This window comes from Thalassophryne amazonica, chromosome 10, assembly GCF_902500255.1.
Source record: "Thalassophryne amazonica chromosome 10, fThaAma1.1, whole genome shotgun sequence".
Lineage (NCBI taxonomy): Eukaryota > Metazoa > Chordata > Actinopteri > Batrachoidiformes > Batrachoididae > Thalassophryne > Thalassophryne amazonica.
In genome coordinates this window covers 3,369,500-3,395,634 of record NC_047112.1, presented here as the reverse complement: position 1 = coordinate 3,395,634, position 26,135 = coordinate 3,369,500, and the positions used below count along the sequence as shown (strand labels likewise).

General features: G+C 42.5%; 1 long non-coding RNA gene across 1 annotated transcript; it reads left to right on the top strand.

Annotated features, from left to right (window-relative positions):
* Positions 1–851: 851 nt before the first annotated feature.
* Positions 852–17,542, top strand: LOC117518232. The gene is made up of 3 exons (XR_004562924.1): positions 852–940; positions 5,887–5,889; positions 17,530–17,542. It is a non-coding gene; the product is annotated as an uncharacterized LOC117518232 (long non-coding RNA).
* The last annotated feature ends 8,593 nt before the right edge of the window (positions 17,543–26,135 follow it).

Genomic DNA, 26,135 nt, shown 5'->3' with positions numbered 1-26,135 from the left:
CACAGATGTGAATCCTGCGCTCAGCGGATTGCCCACGCATGCCGGCACCTACCAGCACTCAGCCCAAAAGATGTTCTGCCTTCTTTGAGAGAAGACGCTCGCAGGCAGACGAGCTGTCAGCGGGGTCACACATACACTGAAGGCCCTCCCACAAAACGATCAAACCCCCTCCCCGGCTCCTTCCGTCTGCTCTCTGGTGGAAAAAACAGCCATCCAGTCAGGAAACCAGGCAGCCAGACGCCACAGAGACATGGACTCCACGCTGCAGCGCACTCCGCTCCACTAAGATCTGGACCTCAAATCCAGCACTCATTTATTTAAGCCCCGTCACATGAGAGGTGGCATGAGCCGGAACGCCGTCAGGATGAAAATTCCTTGTATATTCCAGAACAGTCAAAGTGCATTCGAAATCCTCTGACTGCATTCTGTGGCCAACCTGAATGTTCTGCTCATGCTCAAAACATTCAAGGTGCAGGCGAAGTGGAGACGTATGGAACGGCATCACAACAGCATTCGAAAACATTCCCATCGCGCTCAAGGGGAAAATTGAAATGGTCAGCCACTTCTGATCCTGCTAGAATATCCCAAATGTGCCACGGATGAGCCGGAATGCACCTCAAGTGCATCTCGATTGGCTTCCAACTAGATTTCAATTGGGATTCAAACCACACTATTCCGCATTATCCTTACTGCTTTCTAACAGCATTCCAGGTATTCCTACTGTGTTCCAACTGCATTTGACCTGCATTCGTAAAGGCAGCATGGTGAATTAGTGGTTACCAGTGTTGCTCCACAGCAAGAAGGTAATGGGATCAATTCCCACCTGTGGCCTTTCTGTGTGGAGTTTGCATGTTCTCCCCGTGTTTGTGTGGGTTTCCTCCGGGTGCTCCGGCTTCCTCCCACATCCAAAGATATGCAGAATAGGTGGATTTGAAACTTTGTAATTCTCCAGGTCTCCATTGTAAAAGAGGTCTCGATCTCAGACAGACAGAGGGATGGATGGACAGACGGATGCAGTCTTCACAGTTCCCAATGACCAAAATATGGCCATCAGGTAAAAATCAATAAAAAAAATAATAAAAAATAAATAGCAAGAATAAAATTCACATGACAACATCACATAAATACCAAGTTAAAAAGCTGAAAATTATCAGGCTCGGTGTAGACAACTGGCTGGACACAAATGCAGAACACAAACTCACAGATCTGCAGGCTTAACTCTTTTACTGGGTTGGTTACCTGCGGTTGGTACACGGTAAGGCAGTCAGACAAGAGCAGAAGTACAACAATCATCAGGCTAGAGGCGTGGTCAAGAAAAACTAGCAGGTGGTCAAAAACACAATGAGGCAAAACGAAGCAAGGCAGTGACACAAGAGAAGGCTGGAAAGAAGGCTCAAGGGACATCGATCTGGCGTAGGACCAGAGCCCAATGAGAGTCTTAAATACACCCAAGTGATGAGCTGCAAATCAAGGACAGGTGTGAGGGGAGGCGACTAGAACAGGGATGTGGTCAGACAAAGGGAAACGCCCACCACCAAGAGAAAGACAGAGAGAACCCAAGCAGAAAGCATCAGGCAAAGAACCGACAACACCCAAAAATAAGACAAAATGTACAATAAAACAGAGCACAAACCAAAACCTGACAAAAATACAACAAAAGAGGCACAATTTATTATACTGCAGAACTTTTATAATATTTTGAATCAGTACTGTCTAATGATGTCATTCACAGTCTGAGGCAGAATATAACCTGAATTGTATCATTCAGTAAAATTAGTTTGAAATGTTTCCTTCAGTCTTAAAATGTAAATCCATCAATATTTTAGTTTCTGTCTCAAAGCAGTGGTGGGCACAGTTCCGATAATCCGATAACTGCTAATTATCGAAGATAATGTTTTCATTATCGGATTATCTTTTTAGATAACTTTAAAAAACATTATCGGACTAATTATCTTCCGATAAATTTTTGTCCAATAATTTTTAGACCGTTAACGTGGTAAATAAAGCTGAACAGCTACAAACATTTATAAACTTTAAAATTAGTTGAACACCTACCTGTTAAATGTTTCATAGCAGATGTGTAGTTCTACCCTCTGCAAACAGAGGAGAGCTGCTTCTAGAAGAAACCGCTCCAATATCAGGGCAATATCACCCAAGTCATCCAGAGGCATACATTTTTAAGTTATGGTTCAAATTTTAACCAAGTTATTTAAATTACCATCACGTCTGAAGTTTTATAAAGTGAAAATATCACATATATGTTTTAGTTTTAAAGTAATGCGCTAATTTTTAAGGTTTTAGTGTGGACATGCTGTGCCAAGTGCATTATGGGTAGGATAGGGTAATCTCAGTAGGTTCACGACAGGACAAATGCATTTCAGACACTCTGTTCAGGCTCCACGGACAACAGCATTAAACACTAGTGCCTAAAATTCTCGCACAAATGAAAAATCAGCTGAAAAAGGGCCAAAACCCAGCTTAAGTACTGAACGTCTGGCACCAGTAGATCATGGCAGTGTTCTATTTATTTTTGACACCGGTTATATCAGACAGTTATCTAATTACAACTTGGCTTTTTTTCCTTTCTTCCTTTCTTTTTTTTTTTTTTGGAAAATGCCTTTTTTTTTTTACAAATAAAAAAATGGCATATTTTACAAAAACACCAACACACGACACACCTCACATTAACGTGTTGGTTTACATAATGAATGAGTCAACCAATCAGTGTTAGCGGAGGCACATTTTACACAGAATCCTTTACGATCTGTCTGTGTTTGTTACAAAATTTCAGAATTAGTGCATTATTCAACATTAAAAGATATATGTTATATTTTAACTTTGTACAAATGACAGAATTGACATTAATGGAGTTATTCTATCAGTATCAGTATTCATTTTATTTATACACCAAACCATAAGTCAGCACTGCTTTATTTGCCAAAACCTCCGCCTGACGGCAGCGTGGTGATTGGGTAGAGAGTTGAGCTTCATGGCTCCTCTCAGCTTGCATCTGTGTTGGAAGCCATGTAGTAAACAGGAGCTTCCAGCAGGGGGCAGGACACTCAAAGACAGAAGTGCTGACTCATTGTTTGGGTCTGTCGTCGCCTTTGATGCTACCAGAAGTGATTGCGGTGTTAAACTCAAAATCAGCTTGTTAGTAGTTGCAAGTGTACCAGAGACAATACTGGAATTTATCGGTTATCTGTAACTTCCGACACATTTTTGGGTGGTTTATCGGTTTATCTTTATCAAAGATAACTTTTCAGTTATCTGATTATCTGTTATCAAAGTTAATTTTTTGGTTATCTGTGCCCACCACAGTCTCAAAGAGACACAAAGACTTTTTTCTGATAACATTTTCACCACAAGCAACTTTTAACTTTTGTCTATATTTATTTTTGTTAATTCATAAAATCTGTATTTTTTTAATGAGGAAAAAACCTTGTTTAAAAGATTGACAGACTAATGGCAAGAGTTAGTTATTGATTTACTGGTCAACTAACCAGAGGTTTAATCGACTAATCAGACAGTAATCAATGGTTTAATCAGCTCATCAGAACTACTCAAATAATGATCAGCGTTAAATGATCAGAGCGACATTTGAACGACTTCACCTGTGACAGCAGCTGTAATCATGATGTCGTGTTTAAAATGGACTCATTTCTCCCAGACACGCACGCATACACACACAAACACACACACACACACACAGAGAGTGCACGTGCACTCGCACAGATGTGCACAACATGAAAACAACAGAACACCTGTCAGCTGTTCACACAAACAAAGAAACAGCTGGAGACACACACACACACACACACACACACACACACACAGTCGGCGGGTGTGAGGCAGACTGGGGATCGGCAGCGTGATAAACGATCAGTCACCTCGTTAGTCATTAGACGCTCAGTCGACCCGATGAAATGAGTTTTTTGTTTGATCTATTTTCTGGTATGAAAATTAACTTTATTGCTCTTTTGAGTATACGGAGGATTTTCCTGGTTTTCCCGTTCAAACCTGGATTTAAGTTTCAAAACAGCTTTTTTTATTTATTTATTTATTTTAAATTGGACTTCTCATAAACAAAGTAAATTAATCAAACACTCAGAGGCTTGAAATGGAAAAATGTCTTGAAACCAGCAGCAGTGACTTTGGTGGTCACCAGGTCAAGAGTTTGGATGTGAAAGAAACTAAAAAGCTCATTTCAAGTTACAAATAACTTGAAAGACACCTGCTCCTAATTTCCATCCTACACATGACAAGATTATTACCTGAAACAATCCCAGACATGTCCAGCAGATTGGTGCACAGCACTTTAAATGATTCAAACCAAGTTGTTTTTGTTGATCCGGTACATCAAAGTTCAGTTGTTCCTCACCGTAGACTTATGCAGTGATGATATTTACAGCAAAGCTGCTCTGATCCTGACATCAGGTCTCAGAGGTGAAGCACAGACGGTTCTGACTGGTACCCAGCTGGGAGACTGGCTAGTAAGACCAGGGGCAGGGTACGGGTCTGTACCGGATCACCTGTGGTGACCAACCGGGAATATCCAAAAAACAAACAAGATGAAAAAATGGACTGTTTTTATGTTTTTGTGGTGAACTGGAGGAGATGAACTCAGAACTTATTCACTCACTGCATCTTTCAGGGAACACACCCAGGCTCAGGCAACAGCCTCAGTAATAATCCAGGCTTTAAACAGAAGTAAATTTACAGGGTTTTAACATTTGCTGTGTGATTACGTGTGATTTTGTGCTTCCTAGAGTTTGTCGCCGGTGCCATTTTCGCTGTAGTAGTAAGTAAGTAAAATTTATTCCCATAAGACCCCTCTTGGGGTAAGTGAGAAACACAACATATGTACAGTAAGTCCCTTCGGCTGCTCCCTTGTTTGCACTCGGGGTCGCCACAACAAATTCAAGGTGGATCTGCATGTTGAATTGGCACAGGTTTTACGCCGGATGCCCTTCCTGACGCAACTCCACACTACATGGAGAAATGTGGCAGGGGTGGGATTTGAACCCGGAACCTTCTGGACTGAAAGCAAGCGCATTAACCACTTGGCCACCACCGCTGCAAACACAACATATGTACAATGAATTAAAATAAACACAGCTTAATCTTGCAAAATTTTGTAAAGAGATTGTGCTTACATTTAAATGTCTGTAATATATATTTATTAATTACTGTTTGTTCTGTGTAGAGCCAGAAGTACTTGACTACAGTCAAGTTGATTGTGTTTATTTTAATTCATTGTACAAACACAACATATGTACTATAACAAACAGTTCAAATGAATAAAGTAGAAAAAATGCAGAAGATGCTGAGATTAAAAGCAGGAAAATCAGAGGTCAACGTCTGTCCAGACATCATTAACAGTGTAATGTCTCCCTCTGGTGGCCGTTTGTGTCAATTACAGCTTTGAGATCCTGTTTTTAAAGAGACACAAACTAGGGAGGTAGGACATTATCTGGCTTCAAAGTTCCCAAAGTCGATTCTTTAGAAACTAAAACCGTCAGAGTTTAAATCTGAGACTTTAGTTGTAATTAAGGTGAGAAATACTGATCCAGTTTTCTGTCTCAAAACTCAAATTAAACATCAAGAAAACCAGAAATCAGCAAATTCCACAGATCCATGAAGTTCTGTGATCCTACCGGATGCACAGCAGACAAACCCAAACAGGAAGAAGCACAACAAAGCAACCGGCCCACCTAACAGTCCACAGACTCAGGAACCTGAACCCCTTCACTCAGTACTGTCGTTTAGTCCTAATTTACACAGAACCATCCACCAGGTTGCAGCAGAGCACCGCTGTGTTGGAACATCTTCACCTACAAACTGTCCTAATGAGCCCTGCAGGTCAGGTTCTGAGGAAAACTGCAGAAAGTTCTGCACACCATCTGAAAAATCCTACCACCACTGGAACCAACACACCCAAACCATGTGACTGCCATGGTACCAAAGGAACCAATTCAGGACAAACACTCAGAAACCCTGTCAATCCATTTTCCAACTTCCGCCTCTGGTCGCAAGCTTCAGCTGGAGACAAAAAGGTTCAATCTGTGGATAAAATGTGTGATGAGTTTCCTGAGAGATGGAGTGAGGAACTGGAAGCAGGAAGGAAGGAAGGAAGGTAGGGAGTCCACCAAAGCTGCTCAGGGACCTGATTAATGTAGATCATCATGTAAATCATACTTAAATACGTATTTACCAAAACTCCATTATGATGGTGCCACTGCAGCCTGGCAGGGAGAAGGCGGGGCAAGACGGCTGGTTACACTGCAGGCTGTTTTCACTGCTGTCTGTGGACAAGACAACTCAAAAACTCCTGGATGGATCAACTTTAAATTTTGTGAGAATTTTACTTGAATGGATGTCTAAAGGTGATTAGACTTTGGAGTAGTTAGGTCAAAGGTCAAAGAAAATAGGGTCTCAAAACCCATTTTTGTTTATTTTTTGTATTTTCCAATAATCGAGACGCCTGGATGGAGCAAACTTGGTGGGACTGTTACTTGGACGTCTATTGAAAGTGATTAAATTTTGAAGTTGTTTGGTTAAAGGTCAAAGGTCAAGGGAAATGTGGTCTGAAAATACACATTTTTTTGTATTTCTCAATAAGAAAAGCCTAGATAGATGACCTAAAGCATGTATTGATCAACAAAATATTTATGATTGATCAGTATGAATGACATCATGATGAAGCCACACGATGATGTCATAAACAGCGTGACAGACAGATATATATTTACACTGCGGTGGGAGCAGATTACCCATCAGCCCTCTGAGGCCTCGCCTTCAGAGGCTGGATTATCTGGATCTCAGGAGCACAAACTCCCGTTGGAGAAAGTGGGTTCATTCAGATGCTGATAGCAAAATTTTTAACATATTTGTCAACTGCAGTTTTTTTTAAAAGTGTGAGAGAATCACTTTATGTGATGCTGAAGGGTTCAGAGAAAGAATCAGGAATTAACATCACTGAATGAAAAAGAGAAAATCATCTCAGCGGCAGAGGAGCGTAAATAATCACCGACGTCAAATAATCACCGACATGTCAAATGACCACAAACTACCAAAAAAAACAAAAACAAAAACCTCTTTAAAATCATCTATAAGTGGCCAAAAATGTAATGAACAGGATGTTGGGGGGGGCTCTGTAAAGGTGCTGGGTGTGGGGGCGTGGCCTACACAAAGGTGCGTGGCCCGAGTGTGGAGGAGGAGAGTGATGATCCCAGCGGGGACATCAGCAGAGCAATGATGACAGATGCTGTGGGAGGATGTGGGACACTGGGACGCCATCACTCACGGACCCCTGTGCTCGCCAAACACCAGCACCCTGACCCCGCCCCTTCCCCCACCTGTGAACCACAGCAAGATGGATCTGAGCTGAGGAAGAACCTGGGCACAAATCCAACCCCATCTACCTTAAAATCCAGATCAGGTGTTCTTGTTCCATCAAACAATTCATTGTTTCACACGTGTGGGTTTTATTCCGACAATTAAAGGCTTAAATGGCATTCGTGCTCTGTTCATTTCAGACCAGTACTTAGTTTGTAAAGAGTCCTTTTTTTGATAAGTGAGTTCAACAGAACAAACTGAAATGACGTCATTCCAACCACGACACAGATGCACATGACTGATTCCAGCAGACGAGGCTAATCAATCAATCAATCAATCAATTTTTTTTTTATATAGCGCCAAATCACAACAAACAGTTGCCCCAAGGCGCTTTATATTGTAAGGCAAGGCCATACAATAATTATGTAAAACCCCAACGGTCAAAACGACCCCCTGTGAGCAAGCACTTGGCTACAGTGGGAAGGAAAAACTCCCTTTTAACAGGAAGAAACCTCCAGCAGAACCAGGCTCAGGGAGGGGCAGTCTTCTGCTGGGACTGGTTGGGGCTGAGGGAGAGAACCAGGAAAAAGACATGCTGTGGAGGGGAGCAGAGATCGATCACTAATGATTAAATGCAGAGTGGTGCATACAGAGCAAAAAGAAAAAAGAAACAGTGCATCATGGGAACCCCCCAGCAGTCTACGTCTATAGCAGCATAACTAAGGGATGGTTCAGGGTCACCTGATCCAGCCCTAACTATAAGCTTTAGCAAAAAGGAAAGTTTTAAGCCTAATCTTAAAAGTAGAGAGGGTGTCTGTCTCCTGATCTGAATTGGGAGCTGGTTCCACAGGAGAGGAGCCTGAAAGCTGAAGGCTCTGCCTCCCATTCTACTCTTACAAACCCTAGGAACTACAAGTAAGCCTGCAGTCTGAGAGCGAAGCGCTCTATTGGGGTAATATGGTACTACGAGGTCCCTAAGATAAGATGGGACCTGATTATTCAAAACCTTATAAGTAAGAAGAAGAATTTTAAATTCTATTCTAGAATTAACAGGAAGCCAATGAAGAGAGGCCAATATGGGTGAGATATGCTCTCTCCTTCTAGTCCCCGTCAGTACTCTAGCTGCAGCATTTTGAATTAACTGAAGGCTTTTTAGGGAACTTTTAGGACAACCTGATAATAATGAATTACAATAGTCCAGCCTAGAGGAAATAAATGCATGAATTAGTTTTTCAGCATCACTCTGAGACAAGACCTTTCTGATTTTAGAGATATTGCGTAAATGCAAAAAAGCAGTCCTACATATTTGTTTAATATGCACTTTGAATGACATATCCTGATCAAAAATGACTCCAAGATTTCTCACAGTATTACTAGAGGTCAGGGTAATGCCATCCAGAGTAAGGATCTGGTTAGACACCATGTTTCTAAGATTTGTGGGGCCAAGTACAATAACTTCAGTTTTATCTGAGTTTAAAAGCAGGAAATTAGAGGTCATCCATGTCTTTATGTCTGTAAGACAATCCTGCAGTTTAGCTAATTGGTGTGTGTCCTCTGGCTTCATGGATAGATAAAGCTGGGTATCATCTGCGTAACAATGAAAATTTAAGCAATACCGTCTAATAATACTGCCTAAGGGAAGCATGTATAAAGTGAATAAAATTGGTCCTAGCACAGAACCTTGTGGAACTCCATAATTAACTTTAGTCTGTGAAGAAGATTCCCCATTTACATGAACAAATTGTAATCTATTAGACAAATATGATTCAAACCACCGCAGCGCAGTGCCTTTAATACCTATGGCATGCTCTAATCTCTGTAATAAAATTTTATGGTCAACAGTATCAAAGCAGCACTGAGATCTAACAGAACAAGCACAGAGATGAGTCCACTGTCCGAGGCCATAAGAAGATCATTTGTAACCTTCACTAATGCTGTTTCTGTACTATGATGAATTCTAAAACCTGACTGAAACTCTTCAAATAGACCATTCCTCTGCAGATGATCAGTTAGCTGTTTTACAACTACCCTTTCAAGAATTTTTGAGAGAAAAGGAAGGTTGGAGATTGGCCTATAATTAGCTAAGATAGCTGGGTCAAGTGATGGCTTTTTAAGTAATGGTTTAATTACTGCCACCTTAAAAGCCTGTGGTACATAGCCAACTAACAAAGATAGATTGATCATATTTAAGATCGAAGCATTAAATAATGGTAGGGCTTCCTTGAGCAGCCTGGTAGGAATGGGGTCTAATAACATGTTGATGGTTTGGATGAAGTAACTAATGAGAATAACTCAGACAGAACAATCGGAGAGAAAGAGTCTAACCAAATACCGGCATCACTGAAAGCAGCCAAAGATAACGATACGTCTTTGGGATGGTTATGAGTAATTTTTTCTCTAATAGTTAAAATTTTGTTAGCAAAGAAAGTCATGAAGTCATTACTAGTTAAAGTTAATGGAATACTCAGCTCAATAGAGCTCTGACTCTTTGTCAGCCTGGCTACAGTGCTGAAAAGAAACCTGGGGTTGTTCTTATTTTCTTCAATTAGTGATGAGTAGAAAGATGTCCTAGCTTTACGAAGGGCTTTTTTATAGAGCAACAGACTCTTTTTCCAGGCTAAGTGAAGATCTTCTAAATTAGTGAGACGCCATTTCCTCTCCAACTTACGGGTTATCTGCTTTAAGCTACGAGTTTGTGAGTTATACCACGGAGTCAGACACTTCTGATTTAAAGCTCTCTTTTTCAGAGGAGCTACAGCATCCAAAGTTGTCTTCAATGAGGATGTAAAACTATTGACGAGATACTCTATCTCCCTTACAGAGTTTAGGTAGCTACTCTGCACTGTGTTGGTATATGGCATTAGAGAACATAAAGAAGGAATCATATCCTTAAACCTAGTTACAGCGCTTTCTGAAAGACTTCTAGTGTAATGAAACTTATTCCCCACTGCTGGGTAGTCCATCAGAGTAAATGTAAATGTTATTAAGAAATGATCAGACAGAAGGGAGTTATCAGGGAATACTGTTAAGTCTTCTATTTCCATACCATAAGTCAGAACAAGATCTAAGATATGATTAAAGTGGTGGGTGGACTCATTTACTTTTTGAGCAAAGCCAATAGAGTCTAATAATAGATTAAATGCAGTGTTGAGGCTGTCATTCTCAGCATCTGTGTGGATGTTAAAATCGCCCACTATAATTATCTTATCTGAGCTAAGCACTAAGTCAGACAAAAGGTCTGAAAATTCACAGAGAAACTCACAGTAACGACCAGGTGGACGATAGATAATAACAAATAAAACTGGTTTTTGGGACTTCCAATTTGGATGGACAAGACTAAGAGACAAGCTTTCAAATGAATTAAAGCTCTGTCTGGGTTTTGGATTAATTAATAAGCTGGAATGGAAGATTGCTGCTAATCCTCCACCCCGGCCCGTGCTACGAGCATTCTGACAGTTAGTGTGACTCGGGGGTGTTGACTCATTTAAACTAACATATTCATCCTGCTGTAACCAGGTTTCTGTTAGGCAGAATAAATCAATATGTTGATCAATTATTATATCATTTACCAACAGGGACTTAGAAGAGAGAGACCTAATGTTTAATAGACCACATTTAACTGTTTTAGTCTGTGGTGCAGTTGAAGGTGCTATATTATTTTTTCTTTTTGAATTTTTATGCTTAAATAGATTTTTGCTGGTTATTGGTAGTCTGGGAGCAGGCACCGTCTCTACGGGGATGGGGTAATGAGGGGATGGCAGGGGGAGAGAAGCTGCAGAGAGGTGTGTAAAACTCTACTCTACAAATGTTCAGGAAGCAGCTTTTTGTTAACATCGACCAATTTCTACAACAAACCATTAAAAAAAAATCTGAATTTAAGATGTTTTCTCATGGAAATTATTCAAAAGGACATAAATGACCACATTTCACTGATTTTTATTCGTGACTGATTTATTATATAAGTGATTTATTATTTTATTAGACCACCAACACAGAAACAATGTCTCATTTATATTATTATTATTATTATTATTGTTATGGAGTTAGAATTCATAAACACAAAGCACAATCAGTACAGATTTCAGCATAAATTGAAATATCATCAGCATAATTATAGTTATAATTGTGAGCTTGTGTTGCATATTATTTCTGTTTATCAAAGCTATAATCTACCAAAAAGTTTGAATTTGCAAAACTCAAAACATCTGGAACAGAACATTTCAAATTCTCAAAAAATAGCCATTAAATTACAGTGCTACTGAAAAAAGTCCCCCACCTTTAGCAGGTGTAGCAGCAATAAATTGATCGTAATTATTCAGTAAAATCAGTAAGTGGCAAAACAAACCAGTAACGCATTCACAACTGTCTACTTGTTACTTAGCCAAGCTAGTGCAGCCAAACAATAGTTCAAAAATAAATCATAGACAACATATTTGTATGTATCAGAGTACAAATTATATCAAAATGGTTACAGAAGTTTTTTTTGCTTTGGCCAAGCTAAAGTGTATAACATTATAACACAGCTAGCTAATACGAAAGTTCCATTTCAGACACCATTTGTGTTGACTCATAGGAGGTTGTGATGGAGTCTCAGGGGAAATTTTGATCCTTCAAGTTTAAAAAAAAAATTGTAGTTCAAACTGAAGTTTCTCAAACTTGACTGAGTGTATTTATTGGGGGTTTTTGCCACTATGATGAAGATAGCACCATCTACAGTTGCTTTGTGTTCACTGCGCCTGCAGAACGTGATATTTCAGATTTCAGGTTTTTCCCCCTCGTGTTTGTTACTTTGTTGCAGTTTGTGGAATAAACGAAAACCCTCAGAAACATTTTCCCAGTATTCTCCCAGAATTTAAAAAGAATCAGATGTCGTGTGTTTGACTGGAGCACTTCCTTTGTTTTTCCGTCAGGGGAATTACTTTATCACAACTCTGAATCCAAAACTCTTCTTCATGGTTAAACCAAGTTCCTTCCAAACTTTTCCTCTAAATATTACAAGTGGACCAGCGGTTCTCCATCACTGGCAGGCAGCAAGCAGAATCCTCAGGTGGCCATACAGATGTTTTGACAACTGTGGGGTCGTCATGAGACCTGACCACCACGAGGAGACTCCACATGAGGAGATCCAGCCTGCATATGAGGCGATTCGACCTCCACATGAGGAGATCCAGCCTCCGCATCAGGAGATCTGGGCTCCACACCAGGAGATCCAACCTCCGCATGAGGAGATACAGCGTCCACATCAGGAGATCCAACCTCTGCATGAGTAGACCCAGCGTCCACATCAGGAGATCCAACCTCTGCATGAGGAGACCTAGCATCCACATCAGGAGATGCAACCTCCACATGATGAGATCCAGCCTCCACATGAGGAGATCCAACCTCCACATGAGGAGATCCAACCTCCACATGAGGAGACCCAGCCTCCACATCAGGAGATCCAACCTCTGCATGAGTAGACCCAGCGTCCACATCAGGAGATCCAACCTCCGCATGAGGAGATCCAGCGTCCACATCAGGAGATGCAACCTCCACATGAGGAGATCCAGCCTCTGCATGAGGAGACCCAGCGTCCACATCAGGAGATCCAACCTCCTCATGAGGAGACCCAGCGTCCACATGAGGAGATCCAGCCTCCACATGAGGAGATCCAACCTCCACATGAGGAGATCCAACCTCCACATGAGGAGACCCAGCCTCCACATGAGGAGATCCAACCTCCACATGAGGAGATCCAACCTCCACATGAGGAGACCCAGCCTCCACATGAGGAGATCCAACCTCCACATGAGGAGACCCAGCGTCCACATCAGGAGATCCAACCTCCTCATGAGGAGACCCAGAGTCCACATGAGGAGATCCAGCGTCCACATGAGGAGATCCAAACTCCACATGAGGAGACCCAGCATCCACATGAGGAGATCCAACCTCCACATGAGGAGATCCAGCCTCCACATGAGGAGATCCAACCTCTGCACGAGGAGATCCAGCCTCCACATGAAGAGATTCGACCTCCACATCAGGAGATCCACCCTCCGTATGCAAAGAGCCGACCTCCACATCAGGAGATCCAACTTCCGTATGAGGAGATCCATCTTCCACATGAGGCGATCCAACCTCCGTATGAGGAGATCCGGGCTACACATCAGGAGATCCAACCCCCGTATGAGGAGATCCAACCTCTGCATGAGGAGATCCAACCTCCGCATGAGGAGATCTGCCCTCCACATCAGGAGATCCAACCTCCACATGAGGAGATCCAGCCTCCACATCAGGAAATCCAACCTCCGTATGAGGTGATCTGGCCTCCACATCAGTAGATACAGCGTCTGCATTAGGACATCCGGGCTCTGCATGAGGATATCAGACCTCCACATGAGGAGATCCAACCTCCACTGAAGACTTCAGATATTTTAGAGTTGCAGTGTCTTCAAGTAGCACCGATTGAGGATCAGGTCTGGAAGCACTGGACCCACCACACCACAGAGCTGTTCTTGGTCCTGGGTGGTTATCATCCAGGAAAACACCCAGTCCATCCCCACCTCTCCAAAGTAACCATCTATCTGCTGCACCCAAATGAAACGTAGGTGGGTCGTTGGCCAGGGTCAGCTCCTGTGTACTGTATCATGTCCAGAGAAACTGACCACATGGACTAAATGTGGTGTCTGATGTTCCCCCACAGTGTCAGTCATCCTCCTCATCTGAGTCTCACTAACTAAGTGTTCATTTGACACAAAGTCATTCCAGCAGGACCCAAAGATCCTCCACAGAGACCTGGGACCAAAGACATCCAGTCCTCAGCTCAAGTCACTGGTTAGTGTCCAAGTCTGACAACCAGACAGGAAGCACCTTGACCCTAAAGATATCAGGATCACCAAATACTGCCGACCTTTGACCTCATGACTCCGTAAGATCTTCCCAGGTGTCTCTGGATCTCAAAGGCCAAGAATCCAGAGACATGACTGTCCCTGCTGAGATCCGTCCAACAAATAAAAGACACAAAAACGCTCATGTTGAATTTATAATTAGCGGAAAAGCTTTTATGTTGTTTCTGTGGCACAGTGATGTAGAAATGGGACCCGGCTCGCTTCATCACTCCGCGTGTGTTTAAGTTAAAAACTATTTATTTGAGGCTGAGGGCCGGAATTACACAGAGGACAGGGGAGTTCTTCCCTTCCGAGAGAGACTTTTTCACAAGCTCCAAGAGATCAGGTTGCGATTCAGAGCGTTTTTTAAGAGGCGGTGAGGATGCAGAGAGAGGGAGGGAGAGAGAGGGAGAGAGGGAGAGAGGGAGAGAGAGAGAGAGAGAGAGAGAGAGAGAGAGAGAGAGAGAGAGTTCAGTGTTTACGGCCGAGTCTACAACCCTGAAACGGAGCCTGTGAATAAATAAATTCCACCACTACAGGAAGTTCAGCTGCTTCCCCTCAGGCCCCCTTCAGTTTTATTAGCTACAGTCCTGCACAGATACCGAACACTGAGTCCGCCTCCCCCCTCCCTCCTCTGTGTCTCCCCTCTCCCTCCCCCCCTCCCTCCTCTGTGTCTCCCCTCTCCCTCCCCTCTGCCTCCCCTGTCTCCCCCTCCCTCCTGTGTCTCCCCTCTCCCTTCCCTGTCTCCCCCTCCCTCCTCTGTGTCTCCCCTCTCCCTCCCCTGTCTCCCCCTCCCTCCTCTGTGTCTCCCCTCTCCCTCCCTGTCTCCCCCTCCCTCCTCTGTGTCTCCCCTCTCCCTCCCGTCTCCCCCTCCCTCCTCTGTGTCTCCCCTCTCCCTCCCCTCTGCCTCCCCTGTCTCCCCCTCCCTCCTCTGTCTCCCCTCTCCCTTCCCTGTCTCCCCCTCCCTCCTCTGTGTCTCCCCTCTCCCTCCCCTGTCTCCCCCTCCCTCCTCTGTGTCTCCCCTCTCCCTCCCCTGTCTCCCCCTCCCTCCTGTGTCTCCCCTCTCCCTCCCCTGTCTCCCCCTCCCTCCTCTGTGTCTCCCCTCTCCCTTCCCGCTCGCTCCATCGGTTCTTCTAAACTCAACTCATTCAAATCATCCACCGATTTCTGTTTTCACATTTACGCATTCGGCAGATGTTTTATGGAAAGTGACGCAGAATTCAAACTGTGCCTCTGACATGCACGGGTCAGGGACTGAACCAGCGACCCTGTGGCTGACAGCCTAAAATGGTTTTAATTCTTCACATTAAGATTGGTTTCATTCCTTCTCTGACATGCTGTGTCCTCTCTCAAACCCTCTTTCCTACTTTTGACTTGGACTCTGGAGTGTCCGATTTGTCCAGGACAGGGTCGCTGCCGACGGGCTCTGAACCTGCCCAGGGGAAAAAGGGCCGTGTGAGGGGTGACAGACTTTGACAGAGGTTCTTCTAGGTGATGGCATCCTCCACCCCTCACTGACATCTGTACCAGGGGCCTCATGTACACAGAAACGTCATGTCCGTCCATCCCTCAAGTATTCCATAATTATCCGGTTTCATTCTTATCAAAACAGTTTTTTCTTATGTGGAAAAATATGACTCCTGCAAGTATTCCTGGGCTGTTTTGCATGAGCTGCACGTTTAAGATCTCCCAAAGTGATTCAATAATACTGAGGTCAGAAGACTGAGATGGCCACTCCATAACCTTCATTTTATTCTGCTGTAGCCAATGACAGGTCGACTTGGCCTTGTGTTTTGGATCATTGTCATCTTGGAATGTACAAGTACGTCCCATACACAGCTTCTGTGCTGATGAGGGCAAATCCAGTATTTCCTGATAACATGCTGCATTCTTCCTGCCATCAATTTTGACCAGGTTTCTTGTGCCTTTGTAGCTCATACATCACCAAATCATCAGCAACCCACCTCCATGCTTTACAGTAGGAAGGGTGTACGTTTCATCATAGGCCTTGTTGACTCCTCTCCAAATGTAACGTTTATGGTTATGGCCAAAACATTCAATTTTGGGTTTTTCTTTGCATCGTGAACAATTTTACTAGCAGTTGTTACTGAAATTTTTGTTGGTCTAACTGATTGTGGTTTGGTTCCAACACTATCCCTCATTTTCCTGTTTACTCTTAATTAGAGTTTGAACACTGCTGATTGGCATTCTCAGTCCCTTGGATAGCTTTTTATATCTCTTTCCTGTTTTATACAGTTCAATTACTTTTTCTTTGACAATTCTTTTGCTTTCCCCATGACTCAGAAACCAGAAACATCAGTGCAGCACTGGATGAAAGATGGAAGGGTCTGTCAGGAGCCCAGAAACTTACTGACCTTTTTTACACACACACTGACTCCAAGAAACCAGATCACAGGTGAGGATGGTTACCTTTAGTAGCCATTCAAACCTGTTTGTGTCAATTTGTCTGCATGTTATCAGGACAAAATTATCAGGGGATGTAAACCTTTGATAAGGGTCATTTGGGTAGTTTCTGTTGTCAATGTGATTTAAAAAGAGTAAACACAGCTGTCTGACAATAAATGGCTTCACACAGCCACAAACCATGAGTGAGGAAAAAAGTTTTTGTGTTATCATTCATATTCTCTGAAAAATAGAAAATTCCACCAGGGTATGTAAACCTATGAGCACATCTGTATAACATGCTACAGAATTCATGGTATGAAATTTAATTCATATGCACAATGCATACTGGATTGTTTTCTGAATGTTTTTTACACTTTAAAGGAGGGACAGTCTCTCTGGAGGTCTGTGGTCTTTTATTGGACATTATTCATTATTCATGTGCACTCTGGACAAAAACAAAGCATATTGTTAACAGTCTATCTCATACCAAGTTAAACTACCATTTGAAGTCTTAACTGTCTGAAAAAAAAATTAATAAATTGCAAATTGCTACATTTTCAGCATCACAAAAACATTTGAAAGGTATGAAACCAGACAATTATGGGGTACCTCTATTTGTTTAATAAAAAGAGGTAATATATTCAAATACTTCAACATCTTAACACAGTTTTATGCAAAGAATACTTTAGACATTGCTGTTGTGCTATTTGCATCTGAACTACAACAATATTTGTATAACCTGTAACCTTATATACCTCAGTGAAGAATTCTGGTGTTTTTACCTTATGTAAAATGGCAATTACAGGGTTTGTCTGTTTGCTGTGTGAAACAGGTAACTGCATCCCAAAATCTTCAATGTTAACATTCAATTTCATTAATGGGACACTCTGAGGTTTCAGGAAAATATAGGTTCATAGAGTTGTGTGTGGGGGGGGGGGGGGAAGCAGGTATACCTATGTTGGCTCGCAGACTAATGAAGTCAGTCAGTGTCAACACGACATACAAACAAACAAACAGTCAGAACGTCATGTTTCAGAGAAGAACTATACGAGCTGCTGACCGAACAGGACGTATGAACACGCGCACATGCATTCTTTGAGCTTCGTCAATAAATGAGGCAGCAGGCCAGCAGCAGGTTGATGGTGATGGGGGGCGGACAAGGGTGAGGATGGGGTGAGGGGGTGGACAGGTGTGTTTGGGGGAGGGGGCCAAGAGAACAACAGGCTGCTCTCAGCAGGGGAGCCGAGGAAGGAGCAGGTGAGGCGGTATCTATTGCACCGTCTACCTGACACCGCTTCAGACGGGAGGAGCAAGAGGAGGCCAAACACAAACTCAGTGGCCACTTCATTAGGTACACCTGCTCTGTTGCACATTAGAGCAGATACCTAATCAGCCAATCACGTGGGAGAACGGCAGCACCTTTGGGTGTGCAGACACAGTGAAGAGGATCTGCTGAAGTTCATCAGAAAAGGAGGATTTTTGTTCAGCTGTGGTCAACTTGGATCCAGGAACCCAGTTGTTGTTGGTCATTCAGCTGCTCCCGGTTTTAGTTCAGGGTCACCACAGCGGACACAGCCAGATCCGCATTGATAATTGAAAAAAGAAATACTGGAAAATATAGCGCCTCACAGTTTCGCAGATTTTTTTTTGTCCATTTTCGCATGCTTTTTCTTTTTTTTTAACAGCGCATTGTGCTCTGCATCCTCATCAAGCAGGTCGGTGTTCTGTCGAGATGACGGGACACCTGTTGCGGCACCGCGAAGGGAGAGCACGTGCATTGTGTTCTGCGTGTCTGTTTATAAGAATCTTCTCGCCCAGAAGAAAAAAGAGCGCCAACAACTACTCATAACTGTGTTCTTCACTCAGAAAAAGACACCTGCAGCGAGGTGTGACTCGGTGGAAAAAGGTGCAACAGCAGAGCGGCGCCACGACGAAGAGGCGCGATCAGAGGAACTGTGAAATACTGCTCAGTCACTATTAATAATTTCTTATGTGTCCAAACTCGTAGGTTGATCGTTAAAATTAAATTTGTTAGTTCTAAAAGCCATCATAATTATTTATAGGAAAACGTTCTATTTTTATTTCTCAAACAAATGTTTGGGCCTGAAAACAGGTTGGTCTTATTTTTCTACTAAGGTTTGAACTTTGAGAGTGTTTACACATGAGAGAAAAGTGAGAAAACGTTAATGCCTGTTTGATAAAAGTGTATAAAGTGTGTAGTGAGGAGTTTTACAGCCTTAAAACGTCTGTAATAATTGTAAAAAATAACGCTGTCTACTTCGCGGATTTTGCTTATTGCGGGCCTTTTTTAGAACGTAACTCCCGTGATAAACGAGGGACCACTGTGTATCTACATGTAAGGTTTATCTTTGACCCGTTGTGTGACTGTCATGCCCAGTTGCGCTGTGTTTGCGCTTGTGATGGAGGGCTGTATGTGGGGTTAGTCTACTGTCTCGTGTCGTTTCTCAGATCAGTTGTTGGTTTGGTGTTGTGGTATGCAGGAGATCACTTGACTGAGGGTCTATACGTTCAAATAATAATTAAAAAAAAATACTGTCATCACTCTTTACTCTTACTCAGTCAGTCTCTTACAACGATTCATTCATTATGCACGCTCAGAGGCAGGTACCCTCTGGTGCGCACTTTTTTTTGGGGGGTGGGGCGGGTGATAAACTCATCGCCCCCTTAATATTTTTTTCTGGCGCCAGGCCTGACCAGGGTTCGACATGGCCATTTGCCCGCTGGCCCGTAGTGGCCCACTTTCAGGCCATCACAATTTATCAAATGATGGCCCGCTTGGGCCACTACAAAAATATGCAAAATTCTATTTATTTTACCAAATTTTGCGGTGGCAAAGTCGAATTTCTTCACATCTCCGTGTCATCAAACTTCACAGAGTCCGCCATGTTTGTTTTGGTCTTGCACCACGCTTCAGGTTGGGTATCGTTAAGAAATGATTCGATCCACCAACATCAACAGTCTTTTTGCTTAATGATTCCCTTATCAGTCCATCAGAGCGGCTGTTGTTTTTGAAGTTGTTTGTTGGGAAATGATCATTTCTCTACGTTGATTGCAGACACTGCAGCGGGTCTGTAATCAACCGTTTCTGTGGAGCAACGGCACTTTGAAGTGCGAACCGATGAAGCAATGCTTCGATCCGCTGGCTCGTTGGAGTTTATCTTAATTTTTCCCGCTAAAACCCTAAAGAGCATATGCCTGTGAGTAATATATACTCTTTTATGTGAAACTGACCTGTTATGGTCTTCTGAAACTGTTGATAGATGTATTTTATAATTTAAAAACGGGACCGATGCTAACACATTAGCATGTCTATGGCGTTTTCAATGTTAAAGTTAGCATTAGCTGTTTGCATCTCAGCACGTTTGTGTGCATTTGTTTTCTGTATAATTAATGGCTCAGCGTTTGTTGTCGTAAAAGAGTCAAATGTATTAAAAATTGTAATTTTTTAAAATTTATTTGTATTTATATTATAATAGTAATAATAATAATAATAATAATAGGAACAGCAATAATAATAACTCTACAGAAGTGGCAAGTCCACTTCTTAACTCCTCTCAAAGCCATTAAAATATGTCAATCATGACTGTGAGTCACTTTTGTGCAGACTAAAGTCGTTAACTACGACTCTTGTCTTGCTGCAGTCAAGAAACAAGAATCGTCCTCCGTTCCATTTGCACAGCTGCAAACGCTGTGTGGTTCTCTGCCGAGACAGAGTCCAGTCAGAATTAATAACTTCAAAACAAGCTGCAGCTTTAAATAAAATGATACCTCTCTCCAAACGCTGAAATACAGAAAATAAACTACAATCGACTAAAACGTTTTTTCTTCCCAAAATAAGACGCCCTGCATTCTTTACGAATTACAACCCCTGGCAAAAATTATGGAATCACCGTCCTCGGAGGATGTTCATTCAGTTGTTTAATTTTGTAGAAAAAAAGCAGATCACAGACATGACACAAAACTAAAGTCATTTCAAATGGCAACTTTCTGGCTTTAAGAAACACTATAAGAAATCAAGAAAAAAAGATTGTGGCAGTCAGTAACGGTTACTTTTTTAGACCAAGCAGAGGAAAAAAATATGGAATCACTCAATTCTGAGGAAAAAATTATGGAATCACCCTGTAAATTTTCATCCCCAAAACTAACACCTGCATCATATCAGATCTGCTCGTTAGTCTGCATCTAAAAAGGAGTGAACACACCTTGGAGAGCTGTTGCACCAAGTGGACTGACATGAATCATGGCTCCAACACGAGAGATGTCAATTGAAACAAAGAAGAGGATTATCAAACTCTTAAAAGAGGGTAAATCATCACGCAATGTTGCAAAAGATGTTGGTTGTTCACAGTCAGCTGTGTCTAAACTCTGGACCAAATACAAACAACATGAGAAGGTTGTTAAAGGCAAACATACTGGCAGACCAAGGAAGACATCAAAGCGTCAAGACAGAAAAATTAAAGCAATATGTCTCAAAAATCGAAAAATGCACAACAAAACAAATGAGGAACGAATGGGAGGAAACTGGAGTCAACGTCTGTGACCGAACTGTAAGAAACCGCCTAAAGGAAATGGGATTTACATACAGAAAAGCTAAACAAAAGCCATCATTAACACCTAAACAGAAAAAAAACAAGGTTACAATGGGCTAAGGAAAAGCAATCGTGGACTGTGGATGACTGGATGAAAGTCATATTCAGTGATGAATCTCGAATCTGCATTGGGCAAGGTGATGATGCTGGAACTTTTGTTTGGTGCCTTTCCAATGAGATTTATAAAGATGACTGCCTGAAGAGAACATGTAAATTTCCACAGTCATTGATGATATGGGGCTGCATGTCAGGTAAAGGCACTGGGGAGATGGCTGTCATTACATCATCAATAAATGCACAAGTTTATGTTGATATTTTGGACAATTGAAAGGATGTTTGGGGATGATGAAATCATTTTTCAAGATGATAATGCATCTTGCCATAGAGCAAAAACTGCGAAAACATTCCTTGCAAGAAGACACGTAGGGTCAATGTCATGGCATAGGGTCAATGTCAATGAGCAGATCTGATTTGATGCAGGTGTTAGTTTTGAAAATTTACAGGGTGATTCCATAATTTTTTCCTCAGAATTGAGTGATTCCATATTGTTTTCCTCTGCTTGGTCTAAAAAAGTAACCGTTACTGACTGCCACAATCTTTTTTTCCTGATTTCTTATAGTGTTTCTTAAAGCCAGAAAGTTGCCATTTGAAATGACTTTAGTTTTGTGTCATGTCTGTGATCTGCTTTTTTTCTACAAAATTAAACAACTGAATGAACATCCTCCGAGGCCGGTGATTCCATAATTTTTGCCAGGGGTTGTACATCCTGACGTGCAGCCAGCTGCAAGAGCTCAGCTCAGAGGTATGGAAAGACATTCATGCCAATAATGTCTGAAAGGAAATACTTTTGACAAAAACTACAGATTTTGTTTATTTCTATTTATGTCCAGAGATCAAGGATCCAGTGACCAATTTCACATTTATTTATTTTAAGACTCAAGAAAATGTTGTTGACATAGAAAACCTGTAAAGCCTACTTTTAGTAAACAGAAAATTCACAAGAGGTATCGATAAGTGAATTGATAAGGAATCAGATCAATAAGCGTAATCGATAATTGCATCGATATTAATAAAATGTTATCAATACCCATCCCTAACCACGCTCCATGCTCCTGCAGAATCTCGCGCACATTGAAATGTATGTTGTCGATGAGTGGAGCGTGCCTTCAGCTGTTTCCGTCACTGATCTTTGGCAATGTTCGTTAGCATCTTTAAATGCGCAGGAAGCTGCAGGAAGACGAAGACGAACAAGACACAAATCTAACAGAATGTTTTGAAATTCGAACTGAAATATGTTTAAACTACAACCACCCAAACCCGGACAACAACCAGGAAAGAATTTTGCTAAAGGAATTGGCCAGAAGAGGAAGCTTAGTGATGATGAGTTAAGGGAGAGAGAGAGACAGGCTGTATGAAAGAAACAAGAGGAAGAGAGGTTTTTTTCCCGACCTAACCACAGAAATGGCAGTGGTTTTGTCATGACCAAGAGAAGAATGAGGTTTTCTGCCAAATCTGCAGGGCCTATCCGTCGTATGATGACAAGTAAGTAAAGTATGTGCTTGGTCCTGGTAGACCCTGGCTGTTTTGAAGATAATTTAAAAGTCTAACCAGCTTGTCTTTGTGGAAACCCCATGGTGACAACATGAGCAAAGGAGCCAAGCATAATTTTTTTTTCAATTTTTAGATCTATAACTCCAATCCAGACAAGGCATACTTTTTAGTTTTGATATGGACCTACATCTGAATTTTACATTTCTGACTGTGAGTTAGCCAACTCTGAGGGTTGCTAAAAAATGTCCTCTAAATTTTATGGGAGTCACTTTTTTTTTACACTTGAGAATGCCCTCTGATAACTATTTTTTTTTACCTTCATAGTCCATAGACTTTTTTTTCTGGATTGGTTTATATTATACAGGCAGTTTTATTTGCAGGATTTCAGGGTGGAATATCATGAACTCACGTGCAAAACCATGGGCCAGTGCTCCTACACTGTGGGCCACTAACTTCTAAATTCTACTGGCCCTGTGGACCAGTGGGGGAAATTGGTTTATGTCAAGCCCTGCACACGCACGCACGCACACACACACACACACACACACACACACACACACACACACACACACACACACACACAAACACACACGGTGTCATGTCCAGACACACCACTTTTGGCTTGAACATGTGTAGAATGAGTCCGATTTGAAGAATTGGTTGGAATCCTGTCTGGCTGGAACGTAATCCAGATTAAATCCAGCTGGAGTGGGATTGCCAGCCCCAGTCATATGCAGATTTGCAGGTGTAAATTAGCTTTAAGGTAACTCTGGTACAATGCATCAAATGGAAACATTCATGTTTTTTCTATTGCACATGGTCCCTTACAAATAAACAAAGGAGAGGAGAAAAGTCTGAACAGGTCACCGTAGTCTGGACGCAGGTTGTTTATACCAAATGTGTTTATACCAACATTCAGAAACAACAGATTTTTAGATTTTCTTTGGGCGGTGCACTGTTTGCAATGTGCACAAATCTTGTGAGCGCTGTCATAAAAATCAGAGATAACTCACACTAATAAATTAAGACTCCTCGCCCGTATTTTACCAAAACACGTCTTAATGAGCCTCAAAGCTTTTGTGAGAAACATACGAGGGCTGTCAATAAAGTTACGGTCCTTTTTATTTTTTTCAAAAACTATATGGATTTCATTCATATGTTTTTACGTCAGACATGCTTGAACCCTCGTGCGCATGCGTGAGTTTTTCCACGCCTGTCGGTGACGTCATTCGCCTGTGAGCACTCCTTGTGGGAGGAGTCGTCCAGCCCCTCGTCGGAATTCCTTTGTCTGAGAAGTTGCTGAGAGACTGGCGCGTTGTTTGATCAAAATTTTTTCTAAACCTGTGAGACACATCGAAGTGGACACGGTTCGAAAAATTAAGCTGGTTTTCAGTGAAAATTTTAACGGCTGATGAGAGATTTTGAGGTGATTCTGTCGCTTTAAGGACTTTTCACAGTGCGAGACGTCGCGCAGCGCTCTCAGGCGGCGTCATCAGCCTGTTTCAAGCTTAAAACCTCCACATTTCAGGCTCTGTTGATCCAGGACGTCGTGAGAGAACAGAGAAGTTTCAGAAGAAGTCGGTTTCAGCATTTTATCCGGATATTCCACTGTTAAAGGAGATTTTTTTAATGAAAGACGTGCGGACGGGTCCGCACGTCGGCTCGCAGCCGCCGCGACGCTCCGCCACAGGAAAAACACCTCTGTTGAAAGCCTTAAGGACAAGTTGGAACATGTCCTGCCTGTTAAACAATTTCTCATATACTCACTCCACTGAAAGCCATCAAAAGCCGCCTGGATTTTACAAATGGTTATCAACACGGAGGTGTTTTTCCTGTGCCGCCGCACCGCGTCGGCTGCGTCCCGACGCGCGGATCCGTCCGCACGTCTTTCATTAAAAAAATCTCCTTTAACAGTGGAATATCCGGATAAAATGCTGAAACCGACTTCTTCTGAAACTTCTCTGTTCTCTCACGACGTCCTGGATCAATAGAGCCTGAAATGTGGAGGTTTTCAGCTTGAACAGGCTGATGACGGCGCCTGAGAGTGCTGCACGACGTCTCGCACCGTGAAAAGTCCATAAAGCGACAGAATCACCTCAAAATCTCTCATCAGCTGTTAAAATTTTCACTGAAAACCAGCTTAATTTTTCGAACCATGTCCACTTCGATGTGTCTCACAGGTTTAGAAAAAATTTTGATCAAACAAAGCGCCAGTCTCTCAGCAACTTCTCAGACAAAGGAATTCCGACGAGGGGCTGGACGACTCCTCCCACAAGGAGTGCTCACAGGCGAATGACGTCACCGACAGGCGTGGAAAAACTCACGCATGCGCACGAGGGTTCAAGCATGTCTGACGTAAAAACATATGAATGAAATCCATATAGTTTTTGAAAAAAATAAAAAGGACCGTTACTTTATTGACAGCCCTCGTAATCATCATCGACCAGAACGCCGTATCACACGGCTGAAACGCCATCATTACAGGAGGACGGCGGCCTTGTGCTGGATAACCACAGACCCACGGCACCTTCTGAAGCCTGAGTCAGTCAGTGTGTGTGTGTGGGTGGGGGGGGGTCAGCTGTTGACACTTTGATTTATGTATTTTTTTTAAACTAGAATTTAACAGTATTCAGGTTGTTTGGATGGTGTTTTTACTGTGAAATACACAAAAACAAGAGCAGGCATCACATTTAAACACCATCCTACTGACTGTGCCCTCACTGCGAGCACTAAAGCTCAGAGGTCAGAGGTCGTCCTCTACCTTATAGAAAGTGGAAGGTTTTGTTTCAGGCTGTGAATCCAGATTTATTTTTGTGCCGGGGGCGGGGGCTGGACCGGCTCTGTGATCTCCAGCTGGGTCTCTGCCTGTTCACTGGATTAATTAAATCCTTTGCTCCCATTTCATTGTCCTCCAGCCATTAACCGGACGTCCCCATTCAACCTAAAATGTGTCTTTGTATGGACTTATGTCTTAAACTTCAGCAGTGAGACGGTTGGAGCTGAAGAGTGTCTCAGGTGGGGGAAGGTTTACTTAGTCTTCAATAATCCACGTTACCAAATTACAGATTTTATTACAGACATAACACTGAATGTAAGGACTGGGGTGGGGGGGTGCTTAGTGCAGCTGGTTTCTGTGTAGAAGGTTCCCGGTTCAACCCCAACTTCTCCATGTAATGTGGAGTTGCGTCAGGAAGGCCATCCAGCGTAAAACTTGTGCCAAATCAACATGTGCTGTGGCGACCCAGAGTGAAAACCAGGGAGCAACCGAAGGGTCTTACCGTTATAAAAGGACGGCTTCAATGAGAATTTAAGTCCTGAATTTCTGGAGCTGATTCCACCTTTGAGAAAAAAAATCTGAGTGCCT